The sequence below is a fragment of the Stenella coeruleoalba genome (genome assembly GCF_951394435.1).
Source record: "Stenella coeruleoalba genome assembly, chromosome: 15".
NCBI classification, from domain to species: Eukaryota; Metazoa; Chordata; class Mammalia; order Artiodactyla; family Delphinidae; genus Stenella; species Stenella coeruleoalba.
Genome location: NC_137161.1, coordinates 9190882 through 9217555, shown reverse-complemented (window position 1 = coordinate 9217555; position 26674 = coordinate 9190882).

Below are 26674 nucleotides of genomic sequence, written 5' to 3'. Positions count from 1 at the left end.
TCAGTGGAATCTGCAACTTTTTATATGTAGCCTTTTGATAGCTTATTAAAACGAGGCAGTAGGGAAAATGCTGGCGGAGGTCGTCATTCATTTACAGCAGGTTTCACTGACTAACACCAGTGCCAATTTTTGTCCTGCTTTTGTTTCTCAAAGAGCTAGTAGCAAGATTCTGTCCCTGCAATCTTATTACTGGTGGCAATGGAATATAATCAGGCAGTACCTGCAGGATAAGTCAAAAGATTAAATTAAGTTGGGATTTGAATCCCCACTAAACACAGAACCAAACAAAGATTAGATTTCCGGACCCCAGTCTCAGAATGGCTTTCAAGGGCTCCCCTTAAAGAACAACAAAAATATATCATTATTCACTTTGACCACTGGCATGTAAAAAGGAAATGCAAACATACAGCAATGAGGGAGAGAAGGAACTCCAACAACATGCAATCCCATCCTGTATTCCCTAAGTAAGGACATTACGACTTTGCAGAGTTTGCTCATTTCCTGACCGGCCCTGGAAGAGTCCCTAGTTGAATTCGCCTTTGTCTCCATGAAGGATTCCAAATGGAAGAATGCGTATTTCCACTCCTAGAGTCCTGACAGTCCCAGCTTGATCCACTGCTCTGCTCCTGAATGTGAGGTCAAACTAGTACAGGACTGGACTTGGTTTGGAAAAGCTACTGAGAAGAAATTCTAAAAAAGCTGCAATTTAGGTTAATTATTGGCACGAAAGATGTGAAAAATCAAAATATTGGAAGGGAGGGGAGGATTTTTCCTTCCTTATCTTTTCCTTTTTCCATGTTCTGTGTTTGTCGGTGGTGGTTTTGCTGTTCCTAAATATACTACATGATTACCTTTGTTAAGCAAACCAAATTATATGCAATTGAGTATTGACAGGGATTCTTGAAATTGAGTGTTCATGCTCCTGGCTTTCTCCTGATGTCCTTCCGTCAAGAGCTAGTGCTTCCTGAAGACATCCTGACACCAAACCTTATAAAGTTCTTCTAGGGATTTCACTCTTCTTATGGTCCTCTTTGTAAAGAAACAAAGGTTTAAGCACGTTATAATATTAGAGAACAAGAAAACCACACTGAAGTGAAGGTACCAATTGGTGCCTCAGAAAATGTACAGATTTCTGCACATCAGTAATCTTCAGAACCACTTCTGGATCTGAAAGCAGCAAGAGCCTATCTACTGTATAATACGTATAATTGAATAATATCAACTATTGTAAGAATAACTAAAATTTATTGATCACTTAATGCATGTTGGACACTCTTCTCAGATCTCTACATGTGTTAACTCATTTAATTCTAATAACAGCCTTATGAGGCAGGTTCAATTATTAGATGAGGCTCTGGGAACTGATAGGGAGGGAGAGATCACTTGTCCAAACTCATACCACTGGCAAGCAGAAAAGTTGGGGCTCAAACCCCAGTGGTTGTGCTCCTAATAATTATACAGTACTACTTCTGCAAAGGATGCTAAAGACTGATATATCCTATATATTCTCATTTTCTGTTCCTGTATCATATTTACAACTCCAAACAAACAAACAATTTTCCTCCTTGGCAGTGGAAGTCCACATCCCTTTATTAGAGTCCAATTTGCCCATGGTAACGGTTATCATGCCTTTTTGTCTGCTCAGAATCTTAACTACTTCTGCTCTACATTTGGAGCGCATTTCTCTCCCTTTGATTACAGTGTTAGAGTGACTGTCAACCAAACTTCCCCATCACTCCTTGGCCAGTTGATGGGTGTGTGACCCAAGTGAAGCCAAATGGTTCCATTTCCTTGCAATTTGAATCTTGAAAAGAATGACTCAAACCCTAGTGTATCTTGGCCCTATTCATTGGCTTTGCCTCTGCACGTTCATGGAGCAGTCCTGGTTCCTGTACTTTCTGAGACCTAATTTTAAACTTGCCTTTTGATTTCGTGGCCTATTGCCTACTCTTCCTGTAAGTTCTCTTTCTCTCTTTTTTTTTTGGCTTTACTTAGCCAAAATAGACTTCCGTTAGCAGCCAAAGAATCTTAACAGATACACCTATCAAGATAGACAAGTGTTAAAGAAAAGAGAACATTTCCCCACAGGAGTCCTTCTCATGCATTCTTGAAATTAAATATAATGGTGAAGAATTATTTATTGAGTGCTTATTGTATGCGGGCACTGTGTGAAATGCCTCACGTGCATTCTCTACAGATGAGGAAACTGGCTTTCAGAAATGAAATGCCACAAAAAGGAGATGGATGGTGTTGGAAGACCTCAAAAAGACTCGAGCCTCAATCCAGGAGCCTCATCCCCAGGAAGAGTTTTAGGGATGGTCGGTCACTGGGGTCTGACTCAAAATGAAGACTGATCAAAATGAGTGATGGTACACCCTTCGTAATTTACCAAGTGCTTTCATATACAAGCACTTAATCACTTAATGTAAGTGAGACACACTGCAGGTCGGTATTCCAACCACCTGCCAGGAATACTACCCTCCACCTCTCAGTTCGTGCTTTGGTCTCATCCCTCTCATCACTCAGGTCTCCATTCAAATGTCACCTCCTCAGAGAGGCCATCCTGACAAACTGATGTAAAATGTTCAACCCTCTCCAGGCACTGACTATCCCCTTCGTTGTCCTCCTGGCTCATATAACTGCCAGAGATGATATTCCTGTGGTTTCTTGGGTATTATGTCACCCCATTAGAATGCAAATCCCTGTGACTATCTTGTTCACCTTAGTATTTTCAGTACATTCTGTTTCTGACACAGAGCAGACATTACTAACATTTGCTTAATGCATAAATAAAAGAATACATTTTTATTATTTTATAATTCCTCTCCATTTACATCTCTGGAACTTCTGGCTGTGTAATGCTGATTAAGTTACTCCACCTTAGGAAGTTTCTGTTTTTTCACCCGTTAAATGGGGACAACATGAGTACCTCTTGTTATATTTGTCGTAAGACTTGAGTGAAGGGATAAAATGCATTGTGTCTGGTTACATTACGTGTTCAGTAGGAAGGGAAGGGGGGGGAGCAGACACTTGTGAGCGGGAAACTACTCTTTACACGGCCGCTATTTGGACAGGCAGTATGTGACTCAGGCACAAAAGTGCAAAATTGTATGGTCACGGGCAGAAAGGGAGATTTTTTAAATATTGGAAATTTAAGGTAGATTCAGAAACTGGGAAGTGAAACATATACAGTCTGATTTCTAACATCCTGTATTGCTGTAAATTTACTATGTTAGGACTCTTTGGTTTCAAATTTGGTTCTACATTAAAAGAACTAAAGCACAAAAGTATATTCCTATCACAAAACCCGCCAGGGCCAATCTGGCAGGGCTTGATCTGAGGACTCAGTGATAATGGTAGGATGTGCCTCTCTCCATCTCTCAGCTTTGCTTCCTTCTGGGTTGGCTCATTCAAGCAGTACATTCCTCTATGTGGCTGTCCTCTACAGCATCAGACTCACAACCTACCAGCTAAAAGCTTTGGTGAAATAAGGGCACATCTTCCTCTGTATTTCCAGCAAAGGTCTCAGAATTGTGTCTTCTTGGCCTGGCTTGGGTCTCCTGATAATCTCCAAACTAATCATGGTAGGCAAAACTATAGATCACTTTGATTGGCTAGGCCTGGGTTATGTGTTCAAGCTTGGAGCCAAGGGTGAGTCGACCGCTTGGACTAAGATTGGAGAAAGAATGGCCCCTAAAGGAGAACTGGGTGCTGTTTCCAGAGGGAACAATGGAAGACTGGGCAGACACAGTCGACAGCCAGCTACTTCAGGTAGAAGTGAGTGATAGTTCTGAAGATACTGACTCTGATGGTAAAAGAGAAGAAAGTGTGACACAGAGTGATAAGATAGCTTGTGCAAGAATCCTCATCTAGAAATAGGGTGACCAACCATCCTGGTTTGCCTGGACTTTCATTGCTAAAACTGGGAAAGTCCCAGGTAAACTGGAATGAGCTGGTCACCTTATCCAGAAAGTACCATTAGAACCATGCCTCAGACTCTGTTTGGCATTGTCTTTTCTTCTTTCTCATGCCCCAGTCATTCACCAAGCTTTTCCTGAGCACTTTCCAGAGGCTTGAACTAAGCTGGTATGGGAATTCACAGATAAAAGACTGAGTGTCTTCTGCCAAAGACGGACAAACAGACAATAACAAGGCAGTAAGAGCTCTAATGCAGTAGGTCCGTCATAATATGCAATTGTATTGGAAAGTGATCCAACCCTGATAAAGGCTGTGTATGAGGTTGGGCATAAGAATATTCCCAGATAAGAACATTCTGATGTCAGTTTTGAAGGAGAAATAGAACCAAGTTCATGACTCCTGATTCCAAGTAAATGATCTTTCCATTAAGCTGAACTATAAAGTGTGGGTTACATCAACAGAAACACAAAAAGATACTTGGTTCTCCCCAGGAGTGACATCCTCTTGACTGACAGCTTAACATATGCCATAGAAATGGGAGGTACACAGATGCGGACATAACCACATAGAAGCCTCTGCGTTCATCTGAATTTTAGAAGACTGGTGTCTGGCTATGTCTGAACTTCCCCAGGAAAGATAACAAACATCTTTGCCAATTTTGGTCCTATTTGCCTCTTGTTGAGCTTCCTTCCTATCCACATCCACATAGCACTGAAGCAGCCACACCATAAGGGCCCAGAAGCTCTCCTGCCACCAAGAACCACCCCTCACCATGATCTTGGCTTCCATCCAAGAGCAGATGAAGGATGGCTCTCAAGACAAGCCCCAAATATCAACTTAGCCCTGAAATAAACACATAAATGCATGTACACACACACATGCACACAAGCACATACATGTGCACTGTGTGAAAATTATTCTAAACACCCTGCTATTTCAAAGAGATTGTACATGAAGGAGGATTTTAGTCAGGGAAAAACCAAAGCATTTTGTTTCATAAATAGAATTGGTGTGGGAGTTGATTGTTTTCTCTCCTGAGGGATAAACCTTTTAATTTAATAACAGTCAGAAAGCACCTAAATGTTCTTGAGGAAAAAAAATACCATTTCCTAAGAGGGCAGAATCTATTCACTTGCTGAATACTTGGAATGAAGCATTTCAGCACAGTGTTAGACAAAAATACCAACCAAAATTTCCTGTGTTGCATTTTACTAATAACGATAACTGTAGTTATCACTTCTTGGGAAATTTCTACGGGTGGCAGGTGTTGCACATGTATTATCTGACTTATTCCCCAATGCCAAGCCTATGAAGTGGAGATCATTATAATCCCCATTTTGCAGGTGGGTAAACTGAGGCTAAGAGAAGTTAGTCAACTTGCAAGTAAGGGACAGAGCAGGAATTCAAACTCGGATCTGTCTGTCTCGCTTCAAAGTTCTATTTGTATTCAACATCATTTATAAAGCAGGTCTGTTTGCAATACCTTCCAACAAAGCCATCTAAGGCAGGATATATGATTCATGAGGAGAAAGGAACTAAAAATGAAAAATGAGTTTACACAGTATTTATGAAGAGACTGTCACCACAGCTGAGGCAACAGACAGGAAGGTGGCCAGGCCAAGAAAATGAAATTATATGTGTGGGAATAAAAAATGAACGGCTATCTTTACACAAATAGAATTTGGCCATATTTGGGGTAGATGACTTGCTTTTTGCCAGACCTTTGTGAAGTGTCTCGTTGCTTTTCCCTGCATATATATAAAATACTAAAGACTAAGAAGGGCACAATCGGTGATGTGTAAATTAGTAACTCTTTCACTTCATTTATAGCAGACTGTTCTGCCTTCATGTTCTCCACCTTAGTGGAGATTCAGAGATACCCCATCCAAGCCAGTTTTCATAAACCATTCAAATTCAGTCAATGAATAAGGCCCTAGCCTTTATTAATAATAATTTCTAATATTTATGGGCTGCTTATTCTATACCAGGCCCTCATCTAAAGGATTTACATTATTAACTGACTAAAATCTTTATAACAACTCCATGAGGAAGGTACCTTTGTTATCCCTGTTTCTCAGAAGAAGAAATTGAGGTACAAAGAAGTTAAGTCTCTTACTCAAGGTCTCAGAGCTAGTAAGTATCAAAGCTGGGATTCAAACCCAAGGGGTCTGGCTCCAGAATCCATACCCCAACCCCTTATGCCACACTTTCTCTAGACCAGGGATCAACACACTTTTTGCTCTAAAGGGCCAGATAGTAAGTATTTCAGTCTTTGCAGGCCATGTGGTCTCTGTCACAATTGCTCATCTCTGTTAGACAACTACAACTGCCATTGTAGTGTAAAAGCAGCCATAGGCAATCTTTAAGTGGATGGGCAAAGCTGTGTGCCAATAAAACTTTATTTACAAAAAGAGGCAGTGGGCCAGATTTACTGACCATTGGTCTAGGCTACGTTATACTGTACACACTGGTTAGGATTCTTGTTCTCTTACGTGGGTCATTCAAACCATAGTTACAGTAAATTTCCTCACATGCCTTTTGGCTTTTCCACATTTTGCTTGTTTTACTTGTAACATTTTCCTTTCCTTTGTTAGGTTGTTAATGATGATAATGGTGATACTTGCAAATGTTGATGGAATGCTTCTATGTGGGTGGGAGAGCTGAGGTAAGAGAGGGAAGAAACTTGACCAGACAGCCAGAGTATGTGAGCAGAGCTGAGACTCAGAGCAAAAGGTCCAACTCCAAAGAATTTCATCCTACTCACTAAGCGTAGTTACTCCAAGTGTGATTCACAGATCATTTGCATCAGGATCTTGGGGAGAGAATTGTAATTCTGCACTTCACCAAGCTTCCTAGGTGATTCTTAAGTGCATTAAAATGGGATGAGCATAGCACTAACACTGTGGCCGAACATTTCTTCTGGGCTGCTCTCTTAGACATTCAAGCCTGGATGAGGGCTTCTTCTGGGTCTTTCCAAGCACTGTGATTATCCATCCTACTACTATTTACTGTATATTATAATTATCTGAACACTTGTCTGTCTCCTCTATTAATCAATCGTCTTCGAAGGTCATGAACAGTGTCTCTAGTTCCCTGTTCTACAGCTAGAGCCCATCATGTAGTTGGACCTCTGTGTATATTTTCTGAATGAGTGAATAAGTTACTCATTAGAAGTCTTAACTTCCTGGGTTTTATGATGCTTTTCTTGACCACATTTTCTATGTGTACCACATGATTTGTATGGTTTTCCCCTGGAGTCCCTTGTTTTCCTTTCTTTTTCTATGAATTCCTGTGTTGAATTTTGTATATTTTAAGTATGCATTGGCCTCCCCCTACACGCAAAGTTTTTATTTTATTTTCAGTTTGCCTAATGTTGACTATAACTGTCCTTTAGGAAAAATATCCTAAAAGATGGCATTATTTACATGTCAATTATTTACATGTAAATAATTACATTATTTACATGTAAAAAATTACATTATTTACATGTCAATAAGCAATTATTAGTAATGATTTTAGTGAAGAATTGTCAGAGCCCTTACCTTCAAGGAGTTTTTAATTTAGTTGATGAAGATCCAAAACTCTATAAAATGGCAAAGAATATATGTAGCTCTGTGCTAAATTGCATTATACAGATAAATCCATAAGTCTAACAAATAAGTATTAAGCACTTATGCCTTCTAGTCACTGGCATAAATGTCAGAGATACAGGAGTAAGCAATACAGGGTTCACAGAACTTATATATTAGCTCAAAAAGACAATACCATAAACCAGAAAGATAATACATAAACAAGACAATTGCAGATAGTGGTAAGTGATGGAAGAAATTGAAATAGGGTAAAATGATAGTGCTTGGGGGTAGAATACACTGGATAGGGTAATAAGGGATCTCTGAGGGAAAACTTGAGGGGCGAGAAAGAGCAGGATACATGAAGATTAAGGGCAGAGAATTCTAGGCTGAGAAAAAAATGAAGAGCCCTTAAGAGGAACAAGCTGGTCATGTTCTGGGACATCTCTGGAGCATTAGAGGGAAGGAGATGGTGGGAGATGGAAACTGAGAGGCAGGTGTGGTTGGTCCACAAGATGACTTGGTAAGGAGTTGAGATTTTGTTCTACAAATGTTGTGAAGCCATTGGTGGGTTTTAGGGAGGAAATTAACATGATCTGCTGAATTTGTTTTTAAAGATAACTTTTGCTGCTAAGAAAAGTGGATTGTTGAGAGTCAAGAGTAGAAGTAAAGAACAAATTAGGCGGGCAGTTGCAGTAGTTCAAGTAAGACATTTTGGTTGGTGGTTGTTGAGATGGAGAGAAGTAAAGAGATGAGGGATATTTTGTGGCCAGAGGACTTGCTGATGGATGGCCTGTGGAGAATGAGGTCAAGAGAGAACTATAGGAAGACTCCCAGTCCTTCAGCTTGAAAAATTGGGTAGATGGTACTGCCATTTACCAAGACATGGACAAATGTAGGAGAAACATTTTTGCAAGGTATTGATATTTAGAAAGTTATTTTAAAGATATGTTAAGTTTGAGATGAATATGTGGTCCTCCAAGTGGAGAAATCAAAAATGTAGCTGGGTATATGAATGGAATTCAGTGAAAAAATCAGAGCATGGGATAAAGTTTGGAAGTTACTGACCATAGATGAAATTTAAAACCATAGCACTAGATGAAGATGACTAGGGCTTTCTCTCAAACAGGAATACAGAAGGGTGGGTTGGGAGTTGACCTACAATAGCTCAACAACCTGCACAGATGGTAAGGAAGTAGGGAGTGATTATTGCAAATCTACTGAGAAGTCCTGTTGCAAAGGGGAACGTTTTGGAGGATGCTGTGGGGGAAAAAGCATTTTTGGTTTCATCTCATACTGAGGAAGTGCCTAGAACTTTGTAAAATTTCTCCTGTTTAAGTGCCAAAGATCATGCTACAAAGAAGACTGTTATAGCCCTCAGAAGCCAAGACGTTAAAGGATGCTTGATGTGGTGTTTCTTTCTAAGGAGTTCAAACTTTCAGTTGCTATCAATAAAGTTAACTAATGTCCAACTTTCCTAACTTTGTATTTTATCATGTAGCACATCCTCTGTTCTCAGCTATGTATACAAGAAGGAGTTGTATTGCCAATACCCACCACACACGCTTATACACACACATGCTTGATAGTCATAGGCACACACCCCTTAAACACATCCATCAAAGAATCAGCATTGTGAAAATGACTCTACTACCCAAAGCAATCTACAGATTCAGTGCAATCTCTGTCAAACTACCAATGGCATTTTTCAAAGAACTAGAACAAAAAATTTCACAATTTTGTATGGAAACACAAAAGACCCTGAATAGCCAAAGCAATCTTGAGAAAGAAAAATGGAGCTGGAAAAATCAGACTCCCAGACTTCAGACTCTACTACAAAGCTACAGTAATCAAGACAGTGTGGTACTGGCACAAAAACAGAAATATAGATCAGTGGAACAGGAGAGAAAGCCCAGAGATAAACCCACGCACATATGGTCACCTTATCTTTGATAAAGGAGGCAAGAATATACAATGGAGAAAAGACAGCCTCTTCAATAAGTGGTACTGGGAAAACCAGACAGCTACATGTAAAAGAATGAAATTAGAACATTCCCTAACACCATACACAAAAATAAACTCAAAATGGATTAAAGACCTAAATGTAAGGCCAGACACTATCAAACTCCTAGAGGAAAACATAGGCAGAACACTCTATGACATCGATCACAGAAAGACCCTTTTTGACCCACCTCCTAGAGAAATGGAAATAAAAACAAAAATAAACAAATGGGACCTAATGAAACTGAAAAGCTTTTGCACAGCAAAGGAAACCATAAACAAGACGAAAAGGCAACCCTCAGAATGGGAGAAAATATTTGCAAACGAAGCATCTGACAAAGGATTAATCTCCAAAATATACAAGCAACACATACAGCTCAATATCAAAGAAACAAACAACCCAATCCAAAAATGGGCAGAAGACATAAATAAACATTTCTCCAAAGAAGATATACAGATTGCCAGCAAACACATGAAAGGATGCTCAACATTACTAATCATTAGAGAAGTGTAAATCAAAACTACAATTGAGGTATCACATCACACCGGTCAGAATGGCCATCATCAAAAAATCTACAAACAATAAATGCTGGAGAGGGTGTGGAGAAAAGGGAACCCTCTTGCACTGTTGGTGGGAATGTAAATTGATACAGCCACAATGTAAATTGATACAGCCACAATGGAGAACAGTATGGAGGTTCCTTAAAAAACCAAAAATAGAACTACCATATGACCCCGCAATCCCACTACTGGGCATATACCCTGAGAAAACCATAATTCAAGAAGAGCCATGTACCACAATGTTCATTGCAGCTCTATTTACAATAGCCAGGACATGGAAGCAACCTAAGTGTCCATCGACAGATGAGTGGATAAAGAAGATGTTGCACATATATACAATGGAATATTACTCAGCCATAAAAAGAAACGAAATTGAGTTATTTGTAGTGGGGTGGATGGACCTAGAGACTGTCATACAGAGTGAAGTAAGTCAGAAAGAGAAAAACAAATACCATACACTAACACATACATATGGAATCTAAAAAAAAAAAAAAAAAAGGTTCTGAAGAACCTAGGGGCAGGACAGGAATAAAGACACACACGTAGAGAATGGACTTGAGGACACAGGGAGGGGGAAGGGTAAGCTGGGATGAAGTGAGAGAGTGGCATTGGCATATATACACTACCAAATGTGAGATGGATAGCTAGTGGGAAGCAGCCGCATAGCACAGGGGGATCAGCTGGGTGCTTTGGGTCCACCTAGAGGGGTGGGATAGGGAAGCTGGGAGGGAGACGCTAGAGGGAGGAGATATGGGGATATATGTATGCATATGGCTGATTCAGTTTGTTATACGGCAGAAACTAACACACCATTCTAAAGCAATTATACTCCAATGAAGACGTTTACCAAAAAACTCAACATCCATCAAGTAATTCAGATCTTTTCAAGGAAAAAAGTTAGAAACAAAGGGCCGTGCAGTTTTGTACCTAAACCAGCCCCCAAAATACTCGCTGGATGTGCTAAGAGTCCCTAATGAGGAGGGCAGCCATTTGGCAAATGACCCATTAGATTGAAACAGAAATGTCAGCACAAGCAAAATATGTGAAATTGTTGACCATTGACAGACAGCCTGTTGATGGGCATCTATTTAGCTTTCAAAGCAGTCTGGCAGCTAGATTAAAAAAATCCATCAGACCTGAAAAGCCTTAACAGGCCAAATTTCCCCGGGGGGCCTTTGTATATGGTACTTATCATTTTCAGAGCCGTGATAGCTCTGATTGTCTCAGGCATCATTAGCCTAAATAGAGTAACGATGACAATGTGGGGAGCCATCTTGAACACATAATCTGGGGCGTGTGTATGCGCGGGCACCTGTGTGTGCATATTGTATGGTTTTGTTCAGCCCTGCAACTTGTAGGGTTGTGCTCATTCCCTTGGCTTCATCAGAGCTTTGCACTTGGTAGTTAATTTCCTGACATCACCCAGTCCCTTCATATGATCACACAGAGGGAATAGGTGACGTTGGTGTTGATTTTCAAGGTACGTGTTCCTTGTTCAGAGTCTCACCCTAGCCTCCATCAGCGACCACCTTCCGCTAAGAAAGTGATCATTGTGCAGTTTCTTTGCCTGATGAAACTGTTTCCATATTCACTTGGCTTCCTAATTGGACCTTGTACCTTTTGGAGGAAAAAAAACCTGAGTTGCCTCCAGCTTGGCAGAAGCTAAAGTGAGAAGCCATGGAGATGTGGTTTCTGAAGGAGCAGTTGATTTGTTTCACACACCACCTACCTTCCTTGAAAATTAAAAAAGCTCACCAACAAAGTGGCAATTGGTCAGGACCTCAGGAGGGCGAACATACAGGAAAAAAAATTAATTTCAAACTGTGAAACTCAGCCAGCAAGAGCTAATAGCCCCACTCCCAACACACAGCATTCGCCTTCTGGTAAATGCAGCAAAGCCTGAGTGTGTGTGTTTGCTGATTTGTTTCCTTTTTTAAATGGGGGAAAATCTGTGAAGGCACATATCTCTTACCCTGATTTCATCACTCTCACTACATGCACTTAACATGACCGCCATCTTCCTAAAGGAGAGTTTGCAAACCCAGTCCCTCATTATTTCCTGCTCCAACGCGTCCACCATGGAGCAGGTAACGTCACTTCCACAGTTCTCTCTAATCGTGGAAGCATAGTAATTAACCACATCCCCCCAAATGTTGGCTGAATGGCTGGCCCCTAATTTGTATACTTTCTGCAGAGGTTTCAGTGTCTCGTGAAATTTATTGCCATACTAAAGTCACCTTTTAAATTATGGATCACGACATTGGTATGCTGCTAAAAATGTTCACAGCATTGTAATTTTATGCACTGGCAGTAAACATGAAAAATGCATTTTGGGGCTGTTTAACATTAAAAATAATGTTTTGGAAAATAAATTTTAGGAGAAATTTAGTGCTCAGAAAAAGGACCATTTTCACAGTTCCAGAGACACAGATCCATAATCCAAAGAGGATGGGGACCAAATTTGCAGCCCATATAGGTCACCAGCCAAGCACCGCAAGGACAATTAACTTCCCCTAGGTTGCATTTAGATGGCGGTGGGATCCACAACTTCCTGCCAACTCTAAACCAACAAGGGCTCCTCCTTATTGCTCCCGAAACAGCAGCAGGGTTTATTTTCAAAGTTGGCAGTTGATTGCTAGGCAACTGGCAGCATTACAGCAAATCACCTTGTTCAGGAACAAAAGTGACATGGCACAAGCCGGCTTTCTGAAAAGCACTTTAACTTGGTCAAGCGGGGGCAGCTGTTCGTAGACTTTACTTGAAGAGTTAATTCAATAACTGGTGTCACAGCCATGGCACTTGGCTCTATCAACAGATGTATGTCTCATTAACGGGGTCAGTGACCAACTAGTCATCTTGAGAGATGTCATGAGTCCAGATAGCTAGGTCTGAATCCCATCATACATCTTATGAGCTGTGTGACCTTGGGCAAGTTACTTACAACTTCTGTTCCTCTATTTCCCCATCTGTCAAATAGGAGTAATGATAGAATATAATCCCAGGGCGGTTTGAGGATTAAATTAGAAAATACATGTAAAAGTACATGTGCAAGGCACATAGTCAAGACCTAATAATATTGTTGATGATGATGATAATGATAGTATGAGCCCATCCCACATTGCATTCTATAAAAACTATATAAAATAGGTGATATGAGAAGCAGCAGGAATTGATCCTAGAAATAATGAATTTCCTCTTTTATTTCACTTCTCCTTTCTCTAGTGATAAAATTTCACTCATCCTTCAAGGCTAGCCTAGCAAGTGAGAATCTTTGCTGTGTAGCCTTCCTTGACTTCTACTACTACCTTGCCAAGGAAGAAGGAATTGCTGTCTCATTGAGTACGCCCATATTTTTTGCCCAGATCACATTTTTTTCATGTTACACATTATAACATATTTAATTGGTTATGTGACTCTTCCATACCCTACTTCAAGCTACTCTACACAAGGAAAATATTTTATTTATCTCTGTGAGCCTACAGTGCACAGTGGGATCTCATGAAGAGTTTGCTTGCTGTTTGCATGCTCTTTAAACCCAGTGGGAAACAAATAGGAAAACTAGGGGTATCTTGAGTGGTGTCTGACCTTAGCCAAAATTGCCTCTTGGTCTTCCCTGAAAAATAAGGAATGGGGTTTGATATCCTTCAAATTTAAGACGCCTGTAGAATCCACACCTGGTCCCTCACCTCACCGGAGAGGAATGTTAAGAAATGACACTGTATGAATAGCCTTCTGAACACTGTTGGTTTCCAAGCTCCATTTGGTTTTGTCTATTACCTCCCAATCTTGGAGGCCGAGAGTAAGGCTCACAAGTCTAGATACCAACTAACTCCAGAGAAGGGAGGTATGTAGAAATATTCCTGCTTTTGTTGTTGTTGCTTGTGACACATATGTAAAGGGCATATTCCAAAATCATAATAGCAGTATTTTTACTAAATGATCTAATGAAATTGTATAAAGATGTACAAATGATAAAAATGCCATAATGATAAAATAAAAGTCTTGCTGGTTGGGTGTTGGGCCACATGAAAAACAATGAACATGATAATTAAGTTCTGGAGAGCACATAAACAGTATCTAATGTCATACTCCAAGCACAGTAGGTGGAAGTTGGTCTAACACAGTGGTTCTCAAATGTTAGCATGCAACAGAATGGTCCCTGAACGCTGTTTGGAATGCAGATTTCTGATGCCCACCCCCAGAGATTGTTTTAGTGGGTCAGGGTGGAGCCCAGGGAAAATTTTGAGCATGCACAACCAGTATGTATTATTTATAAGTTTTATTCGTGTACTACTATGCAATATTATACTATTATTAAAATTCCAAAATAGAAATTATATAAGTATATAAAGATAAATAAGTTCTTATTACTGTTTATATTCTCCAAGGAATCTTCTTGGGCACCCTTTGAGGGAAACGTACCCCACTTTGGAGATGAATGCTTCAAGCTAGTATTTTCGAATTTTAATGTGCTTATAAATAGCTTGGAGACCTTGTTTAAACATCTGATTCTGATTCAGGGGGTCTGAGGTGAGGCTCGAGATTCTGTTTGTCTAATAAGCTCCCAGGTGATGCTGATACTACTGGTCTGAGAACCACACTTTAAGAAATGAGGATCCATTCAGTAGGTTCTCTATTACTGACCTAAATCCCGATGCAAATTGAAGTTTTAAGTGGTCAGGAGCAGTGTAGACAGAGCAGAGAGGCTGCAGGTGATTAGCCAGCACCGCCCCCTCGCCCCCTCCCACAGTTCAGTGTAGAAGACCTTCTGTAGTTCTTTTAAATTTCACTGAGGTGGAACAAGTGAAAAGCACCCTGAATAAGCCTCCCCCGCCCCTAGCCCCTTATGTACTTTTCTAGAAGGGTTCTCTTTCAGCTTATCTCTTGAATTAACAAGACAGTACTCCCTGAAGTCATAAACAATGACTTTCCCGGATGCAACAGTGGGCAAGATTATTCCCCCTGATTAAGCCTTTGACAGGCAGCATCTTTGCAGCAAGCATCATGCCAGGTTTTATTAGTAAATTGGCCCTACAAAGTTTTTTCTTACCTACACTTCCCCTAGCTCAGCAGTCCTTCCCATGGATTGGAATGAACACATTTAAGAATGTCATGCTTGGCAGTACCAAGAACAATAATTAGACAAATTACAAATCATAAAAGGATAAGTGTAATGCACTAATCTGTAGAGATTATTAAGTGGAAATAGGAAACTTAAATAATTAATTCTTAAAATCATCCCAAGAAGGCTACGTTCTTCCTGATGCACAGACACTGCAATTATGTTACCTTGACAAGCCCATTTCAGATGAAACGGGAATCCTTCAATGTGCTTATTTAATAGACCTGAAACATGTTATAAGGAGTGATTTCATTACTGCATCCTTCCAATCTGAATGAAATCAGAACTCCCGAATATGCTGCTTTTTGAGTCATTCTATAGCATGCCATGGACCAAAGGCTTGGGTGGAGGGTGATAATCTAGAAGATCTGATGTACATAAAAATCAACATCAGTAATCCTCCTAATGTGTTTTAGTAAAACAGGAAAGCACTACCATTTTGCATTAGTCTCTGGCATGTCATTTATAAATCAGCTCTAAGAAGTAGCAGCATACTTGGAGAACATTAGATCAGGGAGTAATATCGTGGTTATGCAGCTAACGTTTGGATATTTATGAATTTCTTTTTTAAAAAAAATTGACATGTATTAATTGCCCCACCCCATTTGAAAGGCCCTGCTCTACCGAACATGCTCTCTGTTGGAACGTCTCAGAGAAGCATATCGGAGCATCTACAGGGAGGCAGCTCTTGTTGGTGTCCAAGGACCTATGCTTAATACAGCTTGATCACATTGGCAAATCCTGTACACTTCTTGTAGACTCACTTCCGTCTGTACAATGGGGAAAATAATAATTATTGTCCAAAAAGATGAGATTCAAATCGAGTTTATCTAAAAGAGTTTAGCACAAGGGTACTCCATAAAATAGTAATTTATCAGTTTACTTCTAGATTCTGCATTAGGTTTTCACATGTTATTTTTATATTGAAATATTTCTATTCTCTCTCTCCAATTAGATTGCGTGAGAATGCAACAATGATCAAACAGGAAATCACTTTTGTTAGATGAAGTTTCCAATGTTCATTAAGAAACGTAATTTGAGTTGTTAATCAGTGTAGGTAGAATGAAACGCTTGAAAAGCCATTGACTGGGGGTGGGGAGGGGTGGGAAACAGAGCAAACAGGGAGACTGGTAGACTGTGCCAGAGCGAGATACAGAGTCATCGTGCTCAGAAGAGCAGCTTCGAAAATGCCTCCACTCACCAATTCTAACCAAAATGAGAGCCACAACTCCAGGTGCTCTTTCAGTGGGTGGCACAGATAGATGAAGAATCTCAGGTATAAAAATGGAGAGCCATCAATAATCATCATTTGAGAAATGCTGAAACCGTAAGAGAAAGACAAGCAGAACTTACACCTGAAGAAACAGCATGAATAGAGCGATCTAAGATCTTGCCAGCAATGAAAAAATGTTGTAAAACAACCTTTGTAAAGAAAGTGAGGGGCAGTGGGGAAGAGTGTTATATGTAGAAGGAACAGTATATGCAAAGGCCCAGAGACAAGAGTAAATGTGACTTATTGGAGGAACTAAATTTCCTCTGTGCTTCTGGAAAAGATGGCATGTGGAGGAGATTGCGGAGGGATGGAGCTAGTGTGGTAGGGAGAGGCTACCTTGTAGATCTTTTAAACCACGTTTAAAATTTAGACTTATCCTGGGGGCACCCACACGTCACTTAAGGATTTTAATCAAAGAAGTGGGAATGGCTTTGACTGACCTATGACAACAGTTCACAAAGTCAGCACACTTTTTCTGTGATGGACCAGATGGAAAATATTTTTGGCTTTGTGGATCATAAGCTCTCTGTACCACCTCTTCAACTCTGCCATCATGGGGTGAAAGCAGCCGTGAACAATGCATACGTGATTGGGCATGGATGTGTTCCCACAAAACTGTTTATAAAAACAGATAGTGGGCTAGATGCGGTCCCTGGGCCATAGTATGCCAATCCCTGATATAGAAGTAATAAAACCAGAAAGAAAAAAGAAAAAAAAAAGGATCATTATCTTAACTCGGTTGCTTTAACTTAGTTAAATGATGAGACAGAATGCTTTTTTTGTTGTTAATTTTTTTTTTAAACTGATCTGGAAAGATTAGCATGAAAAAGGTTGGGACTGTGTTTGTAATTTTTCTTTATTTCTTATGCTGACAGGTTTAAAACTAGGGAAATCTTACGTTCTGTATCTTAGCCTCATTCTCTCCTGTCACCTGAGTAACACCTCTCTCACTGCTGCCAAAATGGCTACTTCTGCTACTGGGTCAGACCAATTATTTCCTAAATGGTTTGTATTCACCTACACTTCAAATGCACAGCTTTGAGGGAAGGGGGGGTAGTAGTGCCTGGCAGTCACTGCACTCCACACATCCATTCTGTGAGCAACACGCCAGTCTGCTCAATTAAAGAGCCCGGGACTACAAAGCAAATGTGTATCATTCGTGTGACCGCTCCACCACAGACACTATTCAAATACCTGACTTTGAGAGTCCTTTTCTGCTTAGCTAGGTACTTTATCCTAGTTTAAAAATAAATTACAAAAAGCATCAACAATATTCTTAAAGTAAATCTTTCTGTGCCCACTCATATCACTACTTTATAGAAAATGTTTTGAAATAACTTCTCTCGCTCTCTCTCAATTTTCATTTTTAAATTGCCATGGAGACCTTTGAGTGTTAGGATGATAGATCGGGGCACAGTTAGTTTTAGAGCCTGCCTCTTAAAACTCTCCTGGTCTCTCCCTATTCTTTAAAAAAGTATCAAAATGATTACTAAAAAATAATTATTATTATTTAATATTTATTGAATGCTTACTCAGAACTTTTCTTGAAATATTGCATTTAATTCTCACAACAAACCTACCAGGGAGTTACTATTAAAATCCCTGTTTTGTACCTAAGGAAAATGAGGAATGGGCAGAGCCAGGCTTTGGTCCCTGGGTCTCCAAATCTTAAACTCATACTGGGCTCTGTTTACAGCATCACCCCACACTTCAACACCTCAGGCTCTCTTAACCTGTCTTGACTCACCCACCAGGTAACCTTTATTGTTGATGGGATAATTAGAAAATAGTTCCAAAAGTGATACTTTGTTTCTGTATCAGACTTTTCAGGGTCACACACATTGTCACATTCAACCAGATGAAGCAGGTTAAAATATAAGTAAAAAGAAACTGCAAAGAAAATCATAATTTTTAAAGAGGAGGAAAACAAATGTTCATGGCCTCACAGATTGAAACCAGCAGGGCTGGGGCCTGAAAGCAGGCTTTCTAACCCCAGGCAGGATGCTCTTCCTTGGGACCGCTGCTCCTCACGTGGTCTTCCTCAAGAGTTCTCTTTCCCCAGGTAATCTGATGCCTTCGCATGATTAAAACAAATTAAAAAAAAAAAAGCCGCTGAGAGTGAGTCTAAAGGTGGGCTTAGTAATGTATCTTTGCAGGAGGTATTTTGGGCTGTGGAAACCTTCTGTACTCCAGACCACAGAGCCGACTTATCTGAAGAGCTGATCCTAGTTTGGGAGATAAATTTAACGTACTATCTGAATATTCTAAAAGAAATATCTGGAAGTATTTTTATATATTGATTTTATATATTCAATATATATTTACATATGTCAAATCTGCCTAAGATTTCTTTCTGGAATCCTTAAAAAGTTATGCCGTGACTGTAAGAAGCCTAGACAAATCAAAACCATCTAAATTACAAATATACTTCTTAGTATATTATATTATTATATTAGTTAGAACTGTGCTATTTGTGTAGCAATTCTGTTGTGCTTATCTCACAGGGATGGACCTGCCACCCGAAGTTTGACTTGTGTGTTGAAACTAATTATGCCCCACACATGAGGGAGTATGAAAAGTTTTATCGTTCGTATAATGAGGCTCTCTGGGAAAGCAGTGCAGCGTCCTGAGCAGGTCCTAAGTGGCTTGAGACAGCAGAGAGGGGCACCTGGCTTAGCATTTTAGGGTGGTTAGGAGGTATGGGAGTGGGTAAGGGCTCCCCCTCCCAGATTGGCCTTGCATGGTTTGAACTTCCTGCCAGCTTGCTAGATGAGGGAGCACCCAAACTTTCTCATTAGTTGGCTCAGATGTAGGGCAGTGGAGGAAGGAAGAATTGTGGGGCTTGAATGCTGTCAGTGGTCAAACATCAAAAATGGAGTCAGACTCTTTACTGTAAACCCTCTTTCTTAATCCTGTGTATTTCCTTTATATGATAGTCAGAATTTGTCATTATACACTGTTTCATTGCTTGTTGTCTTTCTCTCCACTCAACTGTGAACTCCATGGGACCATTACTTTTCACTTTTCTTCATTAGTAGATATCCAGAACTGATCATTACACCTGGCACATAATAGATGATCAAAAATAGTCATTGGAAGCCAACAGGTACATGACAAGGTGCTCAAAGTCCCTAATCATCAGAGAAATGGAAATCAGAACCACAGTGAGCTATCCGTTCACACCTGTTAGGATAGCTATTGTCAAAAAGACAAGACGTAACAAGTGTTGGCAAGGATGTGGAGAAAAGGGAACCTTTGTGCACTGTTGGTGAGAATGTAAATTGGTGCAGCCACTATGGAAAACAATATGGGTGTTATTAAAATAATTAAAAATAGAACTACCATATGATCCAACAAACCCACATCTGGGTATATATATCCAAAGGAAATGAATACAGGATATCCAAGTGATATATGCACCCCTAGATTCACTGTTCACAATGGCAAAGATATGGAAACAACCTAAGTGTCCGTCAGTGGATGAATGGATAAGGAAGATGTGGTACATATATACAATGGAATATTACTCAGCCATAAAAAAGAATGAGATCACGCCATTTGCAGCAACATGGATGCACCTAGAGGGCATTATGCTAAGTGACATAAGCCAGACAGAGAAAGATAAATACTACATGATATCACTTATATGTGGAATATTTTATTTTAAAAAAGTCAAACTCATGTAAACCGAGAGTAGAAAAGTGGCTGCCAGGGGCTGGAGGAGTAGGGGAGATAGGAAGAGGTTGAAAAAGGGTACAAATTTTCAGGTGTAAGATGAATAAGGTCTGAGGATCTAATGGAAAACATTGTGACTATAATTGATAACACTGTATTGCATAATTGAAACTTGCTAAGAGTAAAAGTTAAATGCTCTCACCAAAAAAAAAAAAACAAACCCACAAATATATGAGGTGATGAATGTGCTAACTAGAGGCAGTCCTTTCATAACATATACGTATATCAAAGCACCACAATGTACACTTTTTTTTTTAAGAAGATGTTGGGGGTAGGAGTTTATTAATTAATTTATTTTTGCTGTGTCGGGTCTTCGTTTCTGTGTGAGGGCTTTCTCTAGTTGTGGCAAGCGGGGGCCACTCTTCATCACGGTGCGCGGGCCTCTCACTATCGCGGCCTCTCTTGTTGCGGAGCACAGGCTCCAGACGCACAGGCTCAGTAGTTGTGGCTCACGGGCCTAGTTGCTCCGCGGCATGTGGGATCTTCCCAGACCAGGGCTCGAACCCGCGTCCCCTGCATTAGCAGGCAGATTCTCAACCACTGCGCCACCAGGGAAGCCCCACAAGGTACACTTTAAATATCTTACAATTTTATATGTCAACTAAACCTCAAAGCTGAAATCAAAAAGCAAAAAATAAAGAGTCACTGGATAAATGAAGGAATGGGCAGCTCTGCGCTAGATGCCAAGTGTATAGAGATGTCAAGTCACGGTGCTTCCACTGAAGTCCCCACATTTCCTGCCATGATCTTAACCGTGAGGGTAAATAGTTTAGCCAAAGTTATATGTCCAGGAGACAGAAGGAAAAGATAAATGAATAAACAAACTGCAATATGGCATGACAAGTGCTATAAAAATGTACATGTTCCCTTCCTTCATGGGGCCACAGATAGATAGCCCTCCCCAGCACCATGTCCTACACAGCAAGGGAATCAGCCTTGTGATTCGTGCATGAGGTAGGCTCAAGAGAATGGGTTACAGATTTGAGTTCAAGGCTGTATTTGGTATCTCTCTATATTGGGAAGATAAACAAGCAAACAGATAAAGAGACTTTAGGCTCCATAGAGCCTCCCAGGCATTTCTGAAACTTTGCAAGCCCTTTCCTCTCTTCCCCCATCACTTCACAAAATCTCTTATCAGACACCTACTGCAAATAGTGGGTGTGAAACAGTGCAGGAAACCAGGAAAAATAAATAAATACAAGGAAAATGCTGACAAAATCAGATTTTTAAGCTAAATTCCAATTTTTTAAAAGTGACTCATCGTTCTCACTCTCATTTCAAATATTCATTTACAGCAGCTTGCCTTAAATTGGTGTTCCCTGGAATGCTAGTTCCACATGAGTTCTGAGAGGACGTGGATTCCTTGGTCAGATCAATTTGAGAAAATCCTGTGTATTCCAGCTCTGTCCCTGGGAGAGTCATAATGTCCACTGCAAGCTCTGGGATTCCCTGCATTTTTCAAATCTTCACAACCACTGAAGGCTTTCATAGGACACTTGGTAAATTCTTAGGGAGCTAGTGTTTGCAGAACGTGCTCTGGGAAATACTGGAGTGAAGGATAAAGTCTAGGCCACTGAAGATCGGCCTTAGGTGATCTACTCATCTGGAATCTTTGAGCCTGTACAACCTCATCATCCCGCTGACTTTCCCTTCCTTCCACCTGGGTCCTGTGGTAGTAAGCTGCTTGTAGATTCCAAGAACACAAAAGGCCGTCTTCTGCCTCTAGTTCTTGCCCACGGCTTCCTCTTCTGCCTTTTAGTTATAGAACCTTGGCTAAGTCACTTAGCCTCATGAGGGTCTCAGTTACCTCATCGGTAAAGTAGAGGGTTTGACAAACAAATGATCTTTAGGATCCCTTCGTACTCCATCTTTTCCCCAGCTTGTGATTTTCTTCTCCCCAGTGGTCCTTGAGCGTGTTACTTCCTTTCTCTAAGCCCCACTTTCTTTATTAGCAAAATGGGAAGAATAACATAACATACCTCATAGGATTATGTGAAGATTATATGGAATGAGGAAGGTGAAAATGTACTCTTACAGAGTTATCAGTATGACTCAATGAATAATAGCCATAAATCCTATCTACCACATATAAGAAAATTATTACAGCATTACCTAGGGTTGGTCTTCCTTGAGAATGATACATCCTGTGTGCTCTCTGGCTTTGAAAGCCTTTTACTGATGTAAAAATAACCCTTAAAATGTTCTTAACAGTGTAGTTCAAAGAATGTTAATGTGCCCTGAGGCCAAATAAAGGGAAGCTCAATTGCTATAAACTTAATTTTTAAACACCCTAAATAAATATGTGTTTTTCCTAATGGCAGAGAGTCAACTCTCATCAGAATCTTGAAGGGCAAACTGTGACAGGACATACATTATGGTTTCCCAGGAAATTGGGTAGAGGAGCCCAAAGGCCTATTAAGTAATATGACTTTGAAAATAACTTTCGTATACAAGAGACTTTAACTTTACAATGTGGTTTTCGTCCATGATCTTAGTTGGTACTCACAGAGACAGGTGAGCGTGATGGAATAGCTATTATCCTTAACTTTGGGTGTACCTCAGCTCAGTATGTCTAAAGGCAAACCTGCCATCTTCTAGGTGCAGACTTGACCTTCTCCCTGGCTTGGCGCATGACTCTACTACCCAACCAGTGGCCCAGGACACACACCTGGAGTCATCCTCCACTGCTCTTTCTTCTTTACTTCTCACTTCCGACCAATCTTCAAGCCGCCTTGAGTCCATCTCTAAATGTCTGCTATCCAGACTCTTAATCTTCTCCCCAAACCTCCTTTTGAAGGCTCCCCCATCCAAGTCAATGGAAATTCCATCTTTCAAACTGCTTGGACCTCAGACATAAGTCAATCCTGATTCCTTTCTTTCCCTCATGCTCCGTATCCAGTCCATCATCAAATCCTGACAACTCTCCAGCTTCAGCTACATACAGAATCTGACTGTCTGCACCTCCACCCCCACCCCACCTGGGTCCAGAGCACCACTTCTCAAGCCTAGAGATTGCCTTTCAGCAACTTCTAAGCTGGTCTTCTTGTTACTGTTCTTTTCTTTCTAAAGAGCAAGTTTTTTCGATCTTGGCACTATTGATATTTGTGTACAGATAATTCTTCGTTGTTAGGGGCTGTCCTGGATACTGTAGGGTGTTTAGCAGCATCGCTGGACTCTACCCACCAAATGCCAGTACCATCCCCCCCCCACTACCACTTGCGATGCTGAAAACCCTACAGTGGCTTCCCTTATCCCTCAGAGGAAAGCACCACAATCACTACGGTATCTGGCCTTCCATTACTGACCTCATTTTCTGCATCTTTACCTTGCCGCTTCTTCAGCCACTTTGGCATATGCTGAGCTTGTTCCTAACTCTCAGCCTTTGCACTTGCTATTTTCTCCACTGGTAAACATCATCCCCCAGATACACACATGTTGCTCCTTCAGTTGTTTAAGGTGGCAACTCCAGATAGTCAAATGAGGCTATATGTTGCACCCAGCAAATTACGCTTTAAAATAATACTTGATGACTTGAGTGTACATTCCCAAATACTGTTAAATAACAAAGGATGATTTTAAAAAATTATATATATTATGACCCTCATTTTTCTAAAAGGAGAAACAAATGTGCATTGATACACATATTACTACTAATAAATAGAGAAAATACACCAGAAGGATAGATGCACAAATGTTAACTGTGTTATCTCTCTGTAGTAGCTATACAAGCAATTTGTTGACTGAGTGCTTTTCTGTGTTATCCAAATGTTCTATTATGAAGATATTTTATAATAAAAGAAAAACAATGAACACTATTTTCAAAAGGAAAGAGTATCATAATCCAAAATGTCTCCAAGGTTCAAAGACCAATTGGGAAAATGTACAAATGTAGAGCATGGTAAATTCGGGTATACCCTAGCCACAAAACACAATGAAAATCAAGGGCATGCATTTAGATACTTTAAATGAGAGAGAGAGAGAGAGAGAGAGGGAAGGAGAACTGAATTGTGACCTAGAATGCTTACATTTATGGGGACCTTGGCAATCATGGAATATGATATCTTCTTCTTTAATAAGGCGTGAGCTCCAGAGAAATCAACTAACCCAAAGGCACGTGGTTAGTGGCAGAGTTGGGATTGTTCAATTATATTTTCATCAGGCATTTATTAAGTTTCTACTGTGTGCTGGATGCTAGGTGCTCAGCGGAGAAAGGTAAATATAATCTCCGCTCTTGAGGGCAATGGGGAAGAAACACAAATGCATATCCAAATACAATAGAAGTGTGTCACCCAGTAGAGAAGTCACAAGCCACACGTGGCTGTCAAGCACTTGGAATGTGGCTGGTCTGAATTGAGAAGTGCTGTAAGCCTGAAATACACACTGAATTTACATAAAGGATGTATAATATCCCATTACTATTCTTACATTGATCGCATATCAAAATGATATTATTTAGATCTACTCAGTTAAATAAAATATATTATTAACATTGCTTTTGCCTGTTTCTTTTTTACTCTTTTTTACGCACAGCTACGAAAAATTTCCAAATTACATATGTGGCTTGCATTCCAGTGCTTTCGGACAGCACTGCATAGGTACTCTTATGCATACTTGCTGGGATGTTAGGAATGAGGGTAGAGGGCTAGGACATTCAGACAAAGTTCCTTTCTCAGTCTCGGAGACAGAGAGAGCCTATGAAGGGAAGTAACATAAACTGTGACCTGGGTAGTAAGTGGGGGATGGAATCAAAGGCAAACCAAATATTTAGAGAGGTCACCATTTGCAAAGTCAGACTCTTTTGTGATTTAAAAAATAAAATTAAATGGCAAGTTGCAATCCTTTTTTAAAAAATGGGTTCTCCCTTCTAATGGAAGACCTTGACAGCTCCTTAATTCCAGGCTTGGGAGTGGATGTGTGGACTTCAGTGACAGGAACTCCACCAGTGCTGGTCTCCCTCCTCCAATACCTTATTATAAGATAAGCTCATTTCAGGGAAGGGGAAATTCTGCCTAGACCAGAGAAAAATAATGACATTGAATTAGGTAGATAGATGGCAATGAGTAATCCGCATGAAATTCTTAAATTTGGATTGGGAAGGGAGAGCCAGCATTGGTTAGTGTGCCTCTGATTATACAGTTTATTCTTGGCCAATAAAATGAATATGCTCTATGAAATATTTCTGGAATAACCTTTTGGTGAAAAACAATAGAAATTGTAAGACAGATTAAGGTTTAGTGTCGCAAGAGATTATAGTGTGAACAGACTGTCCTCATAGGGTCTGTTTAACTGGTGACGAGCTGGAGGAGGGGAGGACTGCAAGGATATTTGACATGAAAAGTGTGAATTCTCTCTCCCAGTGTTTACTAGCATTCACAAAGAGCGGGAAATGAGCCGTGAAATGTATTGTCAGGCATTCAGGGTTCAAAATATAATGCATTATTTTAAGTTGGGCTTTTTGCTTTCTGAGATCCTCATTCGCAATTTGTCCACCTCTGGGACAGGTGAATCAGCCTTTTACTGTGTCCTTCCCAAGCCATAATGGTAACCTGCAGCAGAAACTAGGAATTGGCTTTCCAAAAGCCATTTATAGCTCCCGCTTTCCCTTGCCAGCCTTGACGATAGAGTTTTGGAAAACTCAGAGGATCGCCCCTTACAGTTAGCCATGGTCATGTGACTTGCTTTTACCCAGTGAGATTTGGGTATTAGTCTCTAGGCAGAATGTTCCTTCCCAAAGGAAAAAAATCACAGAGCCCTGCCACAAGAGGACCGCATGGCCTTCTGCCTTCCTTCTCCTTCTGCCTGATTTCTAGAGGCAGGACTGACATTTGGCTAATCCACCGATACAGTGGCACAGTTGTGAAGATGCTGAAATACTTCCGTGTTGGTTGCTAAATCACATCTTCACTGTGTCCCCAAGTGCCCTTCTTGCTCTGGTGCCTTGCCCAAGCCTACTGGACATTCTTCTGATTCAAAACAGCAACAACAGCAAAGGCAAAAACCTGGAGTAGCAGGAGCCTCCAGGTCTGTACCATTTAAAATACACTTTCAATGTCACTCCTATATTAAGTGCGGCGGTCACCACATTGTAACCACGAGGTCTCAAGCTATGCACAAAGACAAGAATAGAATATTAGAAGAAACTGGTTCAACATGACTTGACAAAGCTGCAGTACCAGCCTGACTGTTTTTTCCTTCAATTTTTTTATTATAGCAAAATATATATAACATAAAATTTACCACTGAACCATTTTAAGTGTACAGTTAGTTCTGTGGTATTAAATACATTCATAATGTTGTTCCACCACCATGTCCATCTCCATACTCTTCATCTTGTAAGACTGAAACTCTCTACCCATTAAATACTAACTCCCCGCTCACCAGTTCCTGACAACCACCATTCTACTTTCTGTCTCTGTGAACCAGACTGATCTAAGTACCTCATGCAAGTGGAATCATATAGTATTTATCTTTTTTATGATGGGCTTATTTCATTTG